The sequence below is a fragment of the Lissotriton vulgaris genome, unplaced genomic scaffold (assembly GCF_964263255.1).
Source record: "Lissotriton vulgaris unplaced genomic scaffold, aLisVul1.2 SCAFFOLD_1937, whole genome shotgun sequence".
NCBI lineage: Eukaryota > Metazoa > Chordata > Amphibia > Caudata > Salamandridae > Lissotriton > Lissotriton vulgaris.
The window spans coordinates 202434-219319 of NW_028246219.1; the positions used below are offsets into that span (position 1 = coordinate 202434).

The following is a 16886-nucleotide window of genomic DNA, read 5'->3' on the forward strand; positions in this document are numbered from 1 at the left end:
TCTTTAAAGCGCTCAAGCGCCGAGTCTGCTTTGTCGCCAAAAAATTGATGGCCATCAAAGGGCCTGTCCATCAAGGTTAAATAGACCTCCCCCAAAAAGCCAGATTTCTCAACCAGGTGTAGCGTCTAAGGGCTACCGACGTGTCAGTTGTTCTACCCAGTGAGTTTGTGGTATTCAGTCCACACTAAATAGCAAATTTGGCTCCATCTCTCTCATCCGCAACTGCCTATCAGAGAAACGGCCAGGCCTCCTCCGGGCACCTTGGCAGCACTTGTGCAAACGTAACCCCAATGGTATGGGAGTATTGGCCCAAGATGCACACGGTATTCACCACCCACAGTGCCAAGCTGGAGGAAGAGAACATTCGCTCTCCAATATGGTCCAGCTTCTTGGATTTATTATCTGGAGGAGCAGAAGGGACTGAGCCTTAAGAAGACGCCTGGGCCACCAAGCTCTCCGGGGAAGGGTGCTGCGACAAGAACACTGCGTCGCCTGGGGGCGGGTGATTGTCCTCTCCACAGGAGCCCCTGTGCTGGGCTTGGACCAACAGCCTGGAGGACATAATTAAGGGCTTCATTGAATGGCAGGAGGGATTCAGGGGAGAAAGCTACAGGTTGAAGCACCTCTTTAAGGAGTTTAGCCCTGACTGCCGCTGAAGGGAGCTCAAGGCCCAGAACCTCGGTCGACCTTCTCACCACCACATCATAGGATGCTCCCTCCTCCGTAGCCACGGTAGGGGGCGAAAGCAAACCAGTGTCTAGAGAGGTTTCCAGACCACTGGCATCACCCAGGTCCTCTTACCAGTCTGGTTCTTCCAGCTTGTCAGTTAAATGGTCCAGCGACCCCTCCCAGTTCTCATCACCACCGTCTGGTTGATAGGGAACACCAGAGAACAAATGTACCCTCTGGTTCTGACCTTGGCCGACGTCGGTCCGGCTCCTTGTCCAACTCAAGGATGGGGATGGCGTCGGCAGGGGGCACAGCTGGTGCCAGGGGCGTTGCCATCGAGATATGCACCGGGCAAGGTCGAGTGAGATTCACCGGCATCAATCTGGAACCACAGGGCCTTCTGGTGCTGGAGCCGCTGGCATCAAAGGCCCAGGACCAGTGTCCGTCCTGAAGCAGGCCCCGGAGATGGAGCCTTCGACTGACAATGCTCTGAGTCGCACGTCGTGTCAGCCGACCAACAGGGAGAAGGTGAAGAGCGCGTGTGCTTTTTCTCCTTCCTCTTGTGCTTCGACTTACCCAAGGACCTCGACAACTTGGAGTGCGTCGAGGAGTAGGGGCTCCGCAAATGGTTTTGTGACCTTCCTCTCGAACGAGACCGGGAACGACGTGAAGCCGACCGCCTGGCCTCCAAATACTTTCGGGACAGCTCCCACAAGTCTTCAGGCGCATGGCCCGGCAGTCGAAGTACAAGTTCGGGTCAGGTCACGCTCCCGACACCACAAGCACACGGATCCATCACAAACATCTTGAGACGGGAACTGCAGGGCTTGGAGCCAGTCCAACGTTGGGACATCCATCACACACCAAGGAGTCCAAAACTTGAAAAGACATTGACCAAAGTCATAAAATCTAGGTAAAAAACAGCTCAGAGGTCGCTCTCTCCAGATCTGTGCTAGGCTGGCGCAGAAAAAGAAAGAACTGACGTCGCGTGTAGGGGCGGCTTCTAAGTAGACACTGCAAGGTCATCCCGGTGACCACGAAGGATGCAGAGTCGACCGAGGCCGCCTACAACATGCAAGGGTATTGAATAAATCTCTGTATCCAGACTGACGCCTGGGGAGAAATTCTATGGTAAGGCATCTACAACTAACGGTCTCTATCAGACATAGTTTTTGGGGGAACTTGAAAGGGTTAAAAAGGTAGAGCTATACGGACCATTATTCCTTGCAAGTCTGTGAATCCACTTTCATGGAACATCCGCAGGCCTAATAAAAAATGAAAATAAATATGTGTGATTAGATGAAAGAACTTATACTCCCGGCGTCTGTTTAGGGACTACGGACCCAATTCCCTCAGTTTAGTAAGGTGGTGGGAGAGCACCCATATGATCCTGGCATGGGTTGGGATGGTGATGGGGGTATCAGCCTCCAAGGGGCCACCCTTTAAGTGAACATTTAAAAAATACATTTTGGCTTGGGGTTTCCTTCCCCCAGCCCAGCTCTGAAAACCCAGCCATGAGGTGTATAAAAAGATAAGTTACTTACCTGTAATCTTATTCAATTCAATTCAATTCAATTGATCTTTATTTCGGCACTGCCATAAAAGATTTACACATCATATACATTTCATTAATAATATACACATTAAATTTAGAACAATTGATTGGGATTGCCATTAAAATCAATATGAATTTAAAAAGAATACAAATGTGAAAAATATTGACATCTCTAGCTTTAAAAGCAATAGGACGCGGAGCCGAGAAATTTACAATATAAATACATCCATTTAAACCACAAAACAGGTAAAACCGAGTGAACAAGTGGTTAGTGATTTGGACCTTATAGCTTTAGGCCTTTTTTCCTGCGCACAATATAGATGGAGTACAAAAAACGACTGACACTAAATACAATTACTTGAGTTGTATCCGATTTGATCGTTCTCAGCGGCGTTGTGCATGACCTTATTCCCAACAGGGTACATAGAGGTTTGATCCACTTCCTTCTGGCCCACACATAGGCTGGACAGAAGAATAGGATGTGCTGGTCATCCTCCTTGTGATTACCCTCGCACATAGTACATATTTCACTAGTCGTGTGGTCCTCAACAACATTACCCCTTCTAGACCAGCGTGCCAGGGTTGTGTTGGTCACAAGGTTCAAAAAAAGGGTTTTAGCTAGCGGGGCTCAACTTCATCTAAAAAGTTCTCTAAGAATGGTTCATCTTTGAACCATAAGAAGTTATTTACTAGTGTCCCACCACTGTTTCCGTTGGTCATTTGGTTATTAATAAAGCCCCAGAAGGCCATTTTCACAATTTTTTTTAATTATGTGGCAACCTTTCCAGATTCTACCAAAACTGTGATAATCCTCTCTTGGTTCACCACAACCTAACATGTTTTGTTTGATCCATCCATGACCATTACCTCTTTTATCCCATTTTTATAATCAAGCAGTTCTGGTGTTTGCCAAAGTCTTACCCAGAACATTAACGGTCGGATAATGGTGTAGTGGTCAGTTCTTCTGACATTTAAGTCCAGCTGAAGTGGTACTAAAGGGGTGCCCTTTGGGGCCCTTACAAGACTTCTCATAAATTTGTTATCGGAAATCATAAACACATCCTTTGATATTGGCCCCCAGATCTCCGCACCATAGAGTGCAGCGGGTTGAACTTTGACTTTAAACAGCTCTAGTGCTGGTGACACAGCTTTGCTAATACTTGCACCCTGCTTCTTCAGAATGGGTGTGGTGTTCTGGGTGAATATTAACTTACTTTTCTCAATTTGGAGTCTCCACATGAAATTGGAGTCGATTGTGACCCCCAAATAGGAAAAGTTTTGGAGCGATTCCAGTCTTTGGCTATTTAATGATAGGTGACCTTTATCTGGTTTGATGGGGTTTAAGGCCATACATTTAGTTTTTTTGGCATTGATTTCCAAACCTTTCTTGTTGCAATACTCGCTAAATGAATGTAGTAATGCCTGTAGACCTTTCTTAGTTTGGGAAATTAGAATGGTGTCATCCGCAAATAATAGCGCGGGCACCCTTTCCCCATTTAGTTTTGGCGAGTCGTTTTTGCAACCCTCCAAGTGAGCAGGAATATCATTCACAAAGATGGAAAATAAAGTGGGGGCCAAAACACAGCCTTGGCGAACCCCACTCTCAATGGGTATATTGTGGGTCAGTTCCCCATTCGGGCCCCATCTTACTTTGGCGAAATTCTTGGCATGTAACCCAATTATCTGAACCAACAGACAGTTGGGTAGCCCTGCCTTATGAAGTGACTTCCATAGAAGATCTTGTGGCACTAGATCGAAAGCTGCCCTGAGGTCGACAAAGGTGACATCCCTTTTTAATCTGAACATATTTTCAATAAAGGCAGCAAAGTCTAAAAACTTGGTCGATGGTGCTCACTTTGTTCCTAAACCCAGCTTGGAACTTTGTGAGGACCGAGTTGTCTTCCAACCACAAGTTAACACGGATTAAAATATGCCTAGAATAGATTTTCTGGAGAATATCCATTAGGCTAATTGGTCGGTAGTTAGAGGGTTCCAACCGATCACCCTTTTAAAAAATTAAATCAATCTCAGTTCCCCTCCAGCTTTCAGGGAAATCTACACTACGAGACAGCGTGTTACAAAAATGATTAATGTAGGGTACCCAGACCTTTAAATCATGCTTGTAGAGGTCCCCAGGGATTTTATCTAAGCCAGGTGCTTTACCATTTTTCACAGAATTAATAGCTGCCTCAGTTTCCTCTAAAGTAAAATCCATGCTAACGCCAGAAGGTCTAAACCGTAAAACCTCCTCACTGGTTACATTGGAGGTATCATCATATTTCTTGTAGAGAGTAGTAAAGTGATTGACCCACTTCGCTTCGTCAAGGTAAACATCTTTAACAATTCTTTCCCATTAGCAACTAACCTCCAGTAGCTTAATTGTCCTTAGCCTTTACAGCTACCAGCATATCCGCCCACATTTTCTCCTCCCAAGCTTTCCTTGAAGCGACCTGCACCTCCTTGTATGCTTTCCTTACCAACCTAACCTGGTCCAAGGATTTAGTTTTAATCGCCAGTAGGAGACTTGCTTTGTGCTGTCTACATGTTTTATCGTACCAAATTTTACAATGAGACAGATTTTGCGATTTCTGGTGGCTCTTTTTTGGTAATTTTGTGACAAGGAGTTTCACGATATTAAAGAGCTCATTGTGAAGAGCAATAAAGTGGCCAGGGTTAGCTGCCTTAGATGGAGAACTTATAAAGGTCGACAATGAGCTCGCAAGTTGTAGATAAATTTCAGCAAGAATATCGCCATGTTCCAGTATATGTGCCCACATTAAAGCTCGTCTGTTGTTACTAACAAGAATCTCATCACATTGGCCAGTATATGAATCAGTTATCTTTGCACTCCCAGCCCCCTTTACCAAACATGCTTCTAGCTGTAGTTCCAAAGGACAATGGTCACTCTCTATCCTGTCCTTCACCTCTAGGTCAATCATATGTTGCCTGATGGCCAATGAAACAATTACAAAATCTAAATTGCTTTTGCAACTGTTCCTATGAAATGTTGTTTTTTTGATCGTATCTGATGGAAGACGACCGTTACAGGCCCTGAGACCATGTTCCGCGGACAGCTTCACTAATTGAACTGCCAGTGCTGTACAGTGTACAGAATCATTGTTATCCAGCAGGGGAATGTTATTTGCCTGGTCTTCTTTGTCGAAAACATCACTCAGCCCTGGGATTGGTTCATAGTTGCAATTTAGATCACCAGCTATAATGGCCGCCTCTTCATCAACTAATCTGCTTAAAAAGGAATCCAGCTTTGTCAGGGTTAATGATTCCTTATGTGCGGGAGCGGGTCTATTATAGACATTAATTAGATGAAGTGATTTGCCCTCACTGGTTGTGATTTTTAGAGCAAGTATGTCCAATGAGCTAGTGTCTATAATTTCTACCTTAATCCTCAGCGTTACTCTAACCCAAGTGATTCAACCCCCTGATGGCCTTCCCCTTACGGAGGGGATGGCACCAGTTCCGAAAGACTTATAGCCTACCCTATGAGGCGTATCGAGTGCCCATGATTCTTGAAGAAGGCAAAAATCAGCGGAATCGATGTACTTAGCCCACTCAGGATCCCTCAAGGTCTTTGTTACACCAGCTACGTTCCATGATATTAGTTTCAGGGTCTCATCATTACTGCTTCTCGTGGGTAACAGTCCCAAGTTTGGTGTCCTAGTGTCTGGAATTATAATTCCCACAGGAAGCTCTCTTGAGGGATTCTGTCCCTCCAGGGATTCCATTCGCTCTTCCTGTGTAGATACACAGTTTAAATGCCCTGATGCGTATGTAGGTGGGTCCTGTGGTTTGATCGCCTGGTCACTAACTGCCATGGCTTCTCCTTCACTACTAAGGGCACTGTAAACTTCTACGTATCCTTTCCCATGGTCATGATTGGGCATAGGGCTCGGCGTGGCAAACTTCAGTCAATCAACTGCATCTAAACAGCTGAGTCTATTCGAGGTTGGTGCCCCTGGCCATTGATTTCGATTGATCACGCCCCTATCACGTGTCCCACTCCGAGCATGATAATTGACCCTAGTCCAACCTCCGCCACCTTCAGGGCACATCCCGGGAGGATAAAAAAACGAAAGAGGTCTAGTTTCAATTGCAGAGTTCCCTCCTTGGGAATCCCATAAGCATATATGGTGCACAGTTCGTGGGTCTTCAAAATTGATTACCACACAATCACCACTTACTGTTTTTCTTGTGGGCCCTATCAAGGAACCCTTCGTACCATTAAAATGTTACTCTTTATATGTGTAGGAAGGGGCCTATTTTCGTTTAACCAAAAGGATTCTTCATGTTGGATACCTAGCTCAGGGACCCCTGTCAGAACAATTACATGGGGGCTGGCGTTTGGTGGGAGATGAATGAAGCCTCCCCTTGGTTTTCTCTCGGTCAGATGCCCTTTCTGATCCTGCTGGTTGGTTTTATTGATTTTATTTCTTTGGCTATTGCATCGGGGTTTACTACATTTTCCACAATAGCATTTTTATTGTTTTTACTAGTACCCTGGGTAGCGGGTTGAGGTATAGTCTTATCAGGTACTGGTGCTATTGGTACTATTGGTGCAGTACCCTCAGAGGGTTTCGAAGGTAAGCCAACTATACTGAGGCTTGCCAGTGTTATAATACTTTTTTCTACCTTTTAATAGCTGGTTTTCTATCCGTGTCAGTCTCGTTTCCAGTGGGTTTAGGAGTTTTTTTTAAATTTCCCCCATGTTCTTTAGCAAGATTGCGGTCCCATCATCTATCAACCCAGCTCTACTGTCTCCCCGCTCATTTCTAAGTAGAGAGTCCTGAGTTTCTTCTGTTATATCTAGATTGACAACGGTTTGAACATCTGCCTCGTTATGCCCACTTTGTGCTACCTGTCGTGTTGCTCCTGTCTCCTCCCCCTTTTTATTTACCATGTCCCTATTCTCCTGTGCTTCTGTAACTTTTGCTTTTTTACTATTATTATGAGCAGGTGGAGGCGCGGTCGGGCGTTTCCGTTTCGATATAGCGCCCTTCCGTCTCCCACGTAATTGTCTTTTGCTGGCCTCATCTTCCTGGCCCTCCCGCTCCAAGGTTTCAATTAAATCTTCATCCTCAGCAGCTTACCCTGAAAGGATTATAGGGTCATTGGGTTGATGCATTGATACTTGAGCAACAGTAGATGAGTCTGGATGTGAGTTAGGAGTGTGGTGCACATCTGCAAGTAATACAATAGGGACTGAGCAGTCAATGTGTTCCGGAGTTCTGGCAGATGCTATCTGACCCAGGGACGATCTTTTGGTCATTGCAGGGTCCTATGACATTCTTCTGGCTGCTGCTAGGTCCAATGATATTCTTTTTTTCCATCAAAATTATGCCTTGGTCTATTACAGAGTTAGCTCTACTGATGAAGTTATCAAGAGTACCTGTTAGCTGCCCCCCCCCCCTTTTGCTGCCTTGCTCCTGCTTTCACGAGTGGCCATCCTATTAGCACTAACTCAACAAAGAGACACAAGCTCACGTAATCAATAAGAGGTTTTACAGTACATACGGTTTTTAGTCCCACCCGAATTGGCACTCAAGAGGGGTGGCCCGGTCCGGTCTTGATCGGTCTGGAACGGGCTAAAACGGGCCCGCCCTTGGCCCGGGCTTCGCCCGGCGCCCACCCACGCGCGCTCCGCGTTCGCGGAAGGGGTGAGGGCTAAATAACAGAAGGTAGGGCGGGAAGAAGACCAGCTGCGACCGATCACCAGCCGCTCAGCATGCTGGTCCTTGCAGTCCCGCAATAGGCATAGGGTTCAAGATTACCAAGGCTTAACAGTCCACAGCCTCCCTGCACCAGCGGCTCCCGCGCAGCGGGGGCCGCGAGAAGTGATGGTTTTTCCGGCAGAATTCCTCGCAGTGACTGGCTCTCCCCTTCAGCAATAAAGCAGCATTATTCTCTTCTAGGTGTATCCTTCTCAAAGTCATAAGCACTAAATATTTCCGCCCATGTGAGAGGACCCCATAAATAATAAAATATATATATGAAAACATATATATCTCCTTTCAAAAACCCCTGTGGCCACTCAGGAAAACTTTAGAAGACCTTTAATGGACAAATTGGGCATGATGCATTTCGGCTCATTACCCTTCTTCGGATGCTGCTGCTCTCAGGGTGCTGCTCCACCCGTGCCTTTGAATGCCATGTCCCTCTCCCACTGGTGGGAGTACGCTTGCACGTGATCTCATAGTAACTGCAGACAGGTTAAAACTACAGTTCCCAGAAGGAATAATTTCCGGGTAAGTAATGTGTAGAGCAAGCATGAAAGTTTTAAGCCCGAATAAGCATTGTTGTTTCAGCCAAAGAATATACTTTATTCACACATCAATGCAGCCCCTATAAAAGAGGCTAATCAATGTAACAATAAATAGCTGCTCTTGCAATCACAGACTCTGACAAATGCTGCCTCCTCATTCTCCTTAACCTCTCGGCAGCATTTGATACGGTGGACCACAAACTCCTCATCAGGGCTCTTCAAGAAAGAGCTGGTCTCGGCGGGGCAGTTCTCAAGTGGTTTTCCTCCTTCATACACAATCGCACGCAAAAAATCAAAATCAAGAACTTCACCTCCGAAACCCAGCAAGTCAACAAGGGCGTCCCCCAAGGATCGGTGCTCTCTCCACAACTCTTTAACATTTAACAGGAACCGCTCGCCAAACTACTCAGAACAGCCAACATCCGCTTCCACCTCTACGCAGATGATACGCAGATCTATCTGGAAACTACCTCTCTCAAAGACATCCAAAGACTTAATGATGTCCTGAAAGATGTTCAAGAATGGCTGATAAGCAACCACCTGAAACTAAATCCAGAAAAGACCGAGACACTCCTCATCTCGAACAAGGAGGATCACCCACAAATCACCGAATGGTTAAAGGCTATCGATGCGCTCAAAGGGAATCTTACTCTAACAGACTCTGTCAAATCTCTAGGCATCACCTTAGAACCAAAACTGAACATGATGAAACACATTTAGAACTCGGCCAAAAGCGCATTCCTTAACCTTAGACTTCTGAACAAAATCAAACCCAACATTCCAACCAAGGATCTCAAACTGGCCACTCAATCTCTGGTACTGTCAAGACTGGACTATGGGAAAGCAGTCCTAACCGGAATCCCTAAATCGCACCTGGCACCGATCAAAACAACATTACATGCGGCAGCCAGAATGATCACCGGCATCAAAAAATCTGATCACATCTCCCCTGCAATCGGAGAACTCAAATGGCTCCCAGTAGAAATGCGAAGTAACTTCAGAACGGCCTGCCTAACCCACAAAGCCCTCCACACCGGCAAACCTGAATACCTGGCAAAAAAACTCATAAAAGCCGGTCAGGCCAGGAATCTGAGAAGCTCTAACTCCCTCCTACTCATCCCACCTAAAACCAGAAGGAAAAGAACAGCGGACTGCTCTTTCACTGGAAACACCCCCAAAATTTGGAATTCCATCCCCCCGCACATCAGAACCATACCTTACTTTGTGGAATTCAAAAGTCAACTCAAATCCCTGTTCCTCAACCGTTCCCTAGGTTGTGGATAACACGGGACAGACAGTAACCACAGCCGACCCCTAAGAATCTGAAACCAAAGGAGCTGTACATTACAATTACGCCGCTCTATACTGTCACTCGCTGATTGCTATATCGCTCATAGGTCATGTTTCTGTTGACTATATGCCACGCTCCTACTGTAAAGCGCTCTGATACCTTTGGGTCTTGACAGCGCAAAAAACTTCTTAAATAAATACTACAGAATATTGGCCACAGGCGGGCGAGCATTACTGGAACTCTTTTTAATGAGTAGACTTGAATCCAATCTGCAAAAAAGCAAGCATTGCTAGCCTCTGGGCTGCATTGAAAACCAACAGCATAGACAATGAAAGCAATTGTGAACACCAAAACTGTCACCGTGCCTTTAAGGCAGCCATGGCCCCAGCTTCCTCTCATGCCCCAGGGGGGACAGTTTGGTTCTTTCCAGCTCCTTCAGTCAGGACCCTGGCATTCACAGCTCTGACTTTTTAACCTTTTTGTCAAATACTTCTTCCGTTTATTCTGGTTTTCTACCTTTCACTCGACGTCTTTCAGGTCCCAGAGTGATGTACAACCAATTTTTGACAGAAAGTGATTTATTTTCTGTAATAATGCCACCTCTTTTTGATCCCTGCCCCTCCTGTGGTAAGAAGAAGGCCAGATCTGATGCACGTTCTGTGTGTTTTCTCTGCCTTTGTGACTCTCGTTCCTCAGACACCTGTCAGCATTGCAAGAAGCTGTCTAGGCGAACTCTCGAGGAGAGAGAAAGGATGCGCCTCTATGGACTTTCTGAGAGAGGAAGGTCTCCGGTGAGACAGAAGAAAAAGAGGGCCGGATCGACATTGAGAAGCAAAACCCGATCTGTTCCCCGTCGGCGTTGGGATCTCCACATGAATTACATGATTGCGCAACGGTGGCACTTTGGCATGGCTATAGATCTGCCATGTAATCAACCATCTGCTGCATTCTCTGCAGATTAATTGTTTTTTTTTAAGTGCAGCGGCTTGTGTTGCAGCGCAGTTGAAGGCTCTTTGCAAAGCTTACCTGGTCACCTTTCTTTTGCTTCTACCTATATTTTAGTGTGAAATTCATACTAATGGGGTGTGACCAATGCCCAAACAATGTTAACAAGTCTAACAAGCATTTGCAATGCAAGAGGCCTCACATTTTTGTGAGTTAAAGCTATGGGCGTTGTAAGCTATGGGTGAGGAGGTTTACAAGTACAGCGAACAGGATGAAGAACTTTAAATGTATTCAGTGTAGACGAGGAAAATATGAGAAACCGCGTGCATGTGGGGATTTATAATAAGTTATTCAACAACTGTGCTTTCAAGCAGAATGCAGATAAGTACATCAAAATGAATGTATTAAATCCATCTGGCAATATATACGGCCTATGGACTACTTGTCCGCGACACTGGGACCTCGGACTCCTCTCCAGCTGCCGGCACCAGCTCCCGCGGCACTCATAGTGACCAGGAGGAAGGCAAGCTGAAGAGGAGCAGCCGAGCTCGCTGGCATATCACTGGCAGACAATTGGGGGGAGTCTGTTTTTTAAAGCACTTCCGTTGTGCATGCCAACGGACTAATAATAATAATTTTTTTTAAAAGCTAGGATGTGAGACTGCTGGAATGTTTGCAATCGGGCTCGTAATTGTGAAAGGTTTAGCTTTTAGCATTTAAAATTACAATTTGTTTTTACTATTTGCACTGGAGTGATTCTATTTAATGTCCCAACCCACTGCTGCGCCAGCGGGCTCAAACCGCGGAGTTCACGCCCATATACGACCATGACAAGGGCTCCGTTAAACAAGCAGGAGGCGGAAGTGCGCCCCACCCACGTCTGATGAAATATTGTGTGTGCCAACGCCGGAGGAGGAAGTGCAGAGCTGGCACCCTCGGAAGCATCTAATGAGTCAGGGTTTGGGGGAAGTGCATAACTGTGCCTTCAGCATAACAAACAGAGCTGCCGATATCGACTCCAGGGAACCAGGTCCTAGTGTTGGTGTGGATTGCATAAAAAACATGTCTATCTTAAAATTTAAACTTAAAATAAATATTAAGGATTATGTTACTTAAACTTTAAGCATCTGTTCAAATGCTTTGCACACTCCTGCCATCTAGTGTTGGGTCTGGATGTTTGCACTTTGTTTTTCTTCGAAGAAGTCTTTCCTAGTCACGAGGTGGGTGACTCCTCCTTTCGGTGATCGTGCGCATGGGCATCAACTCCATTGTTATTGTTTTGCCACAGAGGGCGAGAATAGAGTAAGTAAGTGTAGTACAGAGATGTGCATGTGTGTACAATGTAAATAACTGCAACGGCAATACGTGCCTGGGGAGGTGGGAGGGCACATGTGAATATACAGCCCTACATGCCAAGAACAGCTGCTTTCAGGGTAAGTAAAATGCTCCGTTCGAGGCATGCGTGCGCTGTAGATACACATGCTTTGGATAGTCTGTATAGCTCCCGAAGCGGTGGCTAGCCGGGGGCGTTGCAGTTGTCTGCCTGTCCTACATTAACTTGTTGACGTACTAATACATCAACGCAAGAATGTTTGGTAAATGTGTGTGGAGTAGACCATGTAGCTGCCTTACATACGTCAGCGATGGGAATGTTACCTAAAAAGCCACAGATGTTCCTATTTTACGAGTATAATGTGCTCTCGGAGGTATTGACTTAAACATAAACCATGGTCCCTACAAAATCAAATACTAACAAGATAAATATAGACCGAAATCAAGTCCATCTTTCACATGTCCAGCCGCACAGTAAATGTAATAATGCAAAACTGTTAGACAACTGTAGTTCAGAACATCATTATAGTGGGACACAATTCTGTATCCAATGTGAGACATGACCGGTACAAAACATACGGAAAGACATTTCAGGCAAAACGGGTCTGGCTTATCAAATGTGAATTTTTCAAGCTTCGTATAAACAGACATGCACTTATTTAACGCAATGGATAAATGCGCAAAGCTGTTTAACATGGGTCGACGACATTTCGATCCTTCCAGCAAAATAGTAGGATCATCTTCAGGACACTGATAAGTTCATGCCTGATTGATTTAAGAAATTGCCTCAGTGAATGAGGGAACAGACTGCTATTGTCCGATGGGCGAAGGGTACGATTACGGAACCTTTTTGGTGTTGGGTAATTCGATTCTTTATGAGCAATATATTTCCGTGTGGGCGAAAATGACTTAATCCTTAAAAACGTGGAAGCCGTAACTGCGTTGCCGTGTCAATGCACAACAACATTGCAGCGCCGTGTCCTCTCAGACGCTTGATGACATTCTTTTGGCTTTAACGTAGCATGTTTGGATACATTTAACGATCCATCTAGAAATACCAGGTTTTGAGATCGGTTTCCCTTTATGAGGGGGAGCAAAGGCAACAAAAAAGTTGTTTTGCAAAAATCTTTTGTTCTATCAATTTAATAAGATAAAGCTCATTTGACATCGAATGTATGATGATCTCTTTCTGCTACAGAATCCGGTTGAGAGCTGGAAACAGATAACTCAACTGATTGTTTAATATCAAAAGCTGAGACTACTTTTGGAAGGAACTTTGGGTTATTGCAAATAACCACTCTGTCTTTATGGACTAGGAAGAAAGGTTTTACTAAAGTTAGTATATGAAAAGTAACGTACCCAGGCAAGCAATATAAGCACTGGCACAATTCAATAAGCAAACAGAGTGAGAGTAAATGGTAAGACACCGAGTTAGCACAAAAAGTACAATTTAATAGATTTCATAAAAAGTTTCATGAGATAAATCATTGACATATTGATAAAACATGTTAAAAAGATTCTTTTAACAGATGTACATTGTTTGTTTGTACAGTAAAATAGTATAGTGGAGAGATGGTTTCCTGTCTACGCGTTTCGACACGTTGAAGGTGTCTTCCTCAGGACACTACCATCTTGATACTAGAAATAAATGAACAGTATTTAAAAATATGTCTTTGTGCTAGACAGTGTACAGTGATTAATACAGTTTACTAGAGCATTTGGGCCAGTGGGTTGATAAGATTTCATGATATACCGCATAATATCAGTTCATTTTATTTAACATACAAAAAGATACTGACAGATCATAATTTAGCTCATACTAATTATTTCAGAAAGAAATTTTGGTAGGACATAGTTCAATTAAATCAGACAGTTCACATTTCATTGTAGGCAAATGCCAAAAGAGAATTACAGAGGAGAGTGATGAAAGTAATACACAGATATTAGGCAGAGAAGAGAGGAAAGTGGTGTTTATCTGTTCCTTGCAGATATTGACACAGTCAAGGATTCTTTTTAACCTATTCGGTAGCATTTAAAAGGGAGCCGTTCTAAGTTTAATAAAGAGCATTATAGTTCGGGGGGTATCTAATAGAGAGTATTATAGCTCGCAGGGTATCTAATCAGTTGGGGATATTATTTGAACAGTGAAAAAGTATATTAGATCCAAGGCAGGATTATATTGGACAGAATGATGGGAAAATGTAAAAATTTTGTTACAGAGGAGATGTAGTATCGACAATTTAGAATGAAATCACATTAATATTAGGTAGATGATATATCCTGATAAATACCTGAGGTACAGCTGGTAAATAATGATATAGTTCTCTGTGTGGATAAATTGCATCAACGTTGCTTAGGATAAATAGAGATTTCCATAAGGTTATCTTCAATTCCTAAAAGGTCAAAGGTATGGACAGTGTGGTTAGATTACATGGGGGTACGTGATGCGTCTGTTGATAAATCTACTATGAGCAGAGTCTATTGATAACTAAGTCTAAGCGTACAGTAGATTATTTGGGCCCATATTGGTGTTTAAAATAAAAAGGTACCATCCTGACTGTTTTATCTTGTATTCACATCCTGTTTATCTGTCCTATAGATAGCTGGATATTTCCTAGCTAGTAAAAGATAGGCACGATAGACCTCATTCCAATTTCAGAAGAAGAACAATGTGTTCTTATTGGAACCAGCATGTATGTCGATAGTTTTCTTTACCTGAAAGTAGGTATGGTACCAATCTTGTATTGATCATACGTTAATGCATAAGTAGATGTTTCAAATGTGTATATATCAGGTGATGATAGAGGTCAAGTAGCCGGCTGCCAGAGCCGTTATCTGAATGCTGAAAATAAAATATCTATATATAGATGGTCAGGCGATGATTAGATCCTCATTCGCATATACACGTGTAACGAGAATGTTTTCAATCTTGGAGAAATGTATAATATTAGCTAAGCCTTGTAGCTTCACATTTAAAGAAATTCTGGACATGATCAAGCTGCAGCTATATGGAAGAAGTATTAGTTAAGCCTAGTAGCTTCACATTTGAAAGTCTAGGGCATAATCGGACTACAACCATGAACAAAGGGGTAATGCTATGGTCAAATATTTATTACATTATCGCAGTTGTCGCGTAGCGATATGTCTGCGTGTTTTATTACCTTTATCAAGATCTATGCAACGGACCGGAGCAGCGTGGTTTTAAAGTTCGGAGCCCCGTGTCATCGTGTTTCAAGAGAAGAATTGCCAGAGATATATTACCGGCTGTCAAGACATAAAGATAACCATAGATAAAGGACAAAGCAACAATTAATTACTCCAGGTACTAGCGAAATTTGTCAAGTGCTAAGATGTTTACGATGCCGTTTACCTGTGTGGAGGCATGTATAATGGGCCGGGGCAGTTAGGCTTTGCAGCTACACACAGTCTGGGCGGGCTCAAATTATCAGCTATCTGAAAGTAAGATAGCGACAAATACGGAACAGCACACCGGGTCAATGTTTTAGATGATAGTGATCACACGAACGGTTAGATTTCTTCACAGTGTTTACCTGTGTTTAAAAGAATAATGATGGATTGGAGCTGCGTGATCTGGCATCTATAGCCCCAGCGGGACTGCGTGATGTTGAAACGGTATGACGAAATGATAGTGTGGATTAACAATTCCACCTTTTAAAAATGTCTTCTAAACGTCCATAAGGTATAGGAACAGTATGGCGATGGATCAATTTCATCTATTGGGACATGCATATGGAGGTAGATCGATAGTTGTTGCGTATTTGGCAGGGTTACATTATATTATTTTCGAAGAAGATATAGGGCAAATATATCCAAAATGCACTCCGGCCATTTTCCTGCAAGTTGCATATAATGGTTGGTCCTATTTAGGGAATAAGAAAGGGGAGGGAAAGGGTTTTGCACGATGTTGAGGAGCTGAGTTTTGTGTCTTATTAGGGGGTGCAGTGGTTTTTTCAGAGAGGGCTATAGTGTCGGACCAAGTCTGTTGTCTTCAGATCTACAGGATGGCGTTTTCCCAGCGTAATTCATTATTTAAACCCGGGGTGAATGTTCCGAAGGAGAAGATCCCAAATACTTCTTTCTTCTTTCTGATTTTATCGCCGCCATTGTTGTTTGGAGTATGGATCTCATCCAAGTTGCGCCGTCTGATGTCAGAAGGGGAATGTTTGAATTCAGAAAAATGGTTGACCAGTGGGGCTGTGAGCTTACGTGTTTTGATGGCAGACCTATGTTCTGTTAACCGTGTTTTTATTGTACGTGAGGTTTCTCCCACGTAGCCCAAATTACATGGGCATATCATCAGGTATACTATGTTACGTGTGTTACACGTCCATAGTTCTTTTGCTTGGATGTTAAATTGATTGAAGGTAAATGACTCTCCTGGTATGATGCGATCACATGACTGGCAAGAGCCACATCGGGAAGATCCCCTCACTGGGTTGGTTCCATCAATTGATTTTTGTATAAATGGAAATTTAGTAGTCGATGCGGTATAGCGTGATCGGACTATGAGGTCTTTTAGATTCTTGTTTCGGCGGTGTGCAAACATTGGTTTTCTTAGTTTAGTTTGAGATGAATCCACATTTAGGAGGTTCCAATTGGCATTAATGATCTGTTTGACGATGGCATCTAGTGTGGAATGCTTGATGATGCAAACCAACTTTGGTTCTTGTTGTTCTTTTTGTGGTTTGAGTGAAGCATCTCGGTCGTAAAACCGTGTCCTTTTATAAGCTTCTCTCATGAGGCGGTGAGGATAGCCTCGGTCAAGAAATTTTTGTTTCATTGCAACCGATTGGGTA

At 43.9% G+C, this 16886-nt stretch overlaps 1 protein-coding gene across 5 annotated transcripts in view; it reads left to right on the forward strand.

Moving 5' to 3' along the window:
• LOC147666042 (CTD small phosphatase-like protein 3) overlaps positions 1-16886 on the forward strand; it is a 199159-nt gene that overhangs the window by 17891 nt on the left and 164382 nt on the right. Inside the window, exon 1 of one of the 5 annotated variants that reach the window (XM_086949304.1) lies at positions 11709-11957. The exons of 2 other annotated variants lie outside the window; for them this stretch is intronic. The gene's annotated coding sequence lies outside the window, so the exon portion shown is untranslated. Of the gene's footprint in view, positions 1-11708; positions 12171-16886 lie in introns of those variants that run through there. 2 more of the 5 variants (XM_086949302.1, XM_086949303.1) reach the window with 2 other exon arrangements.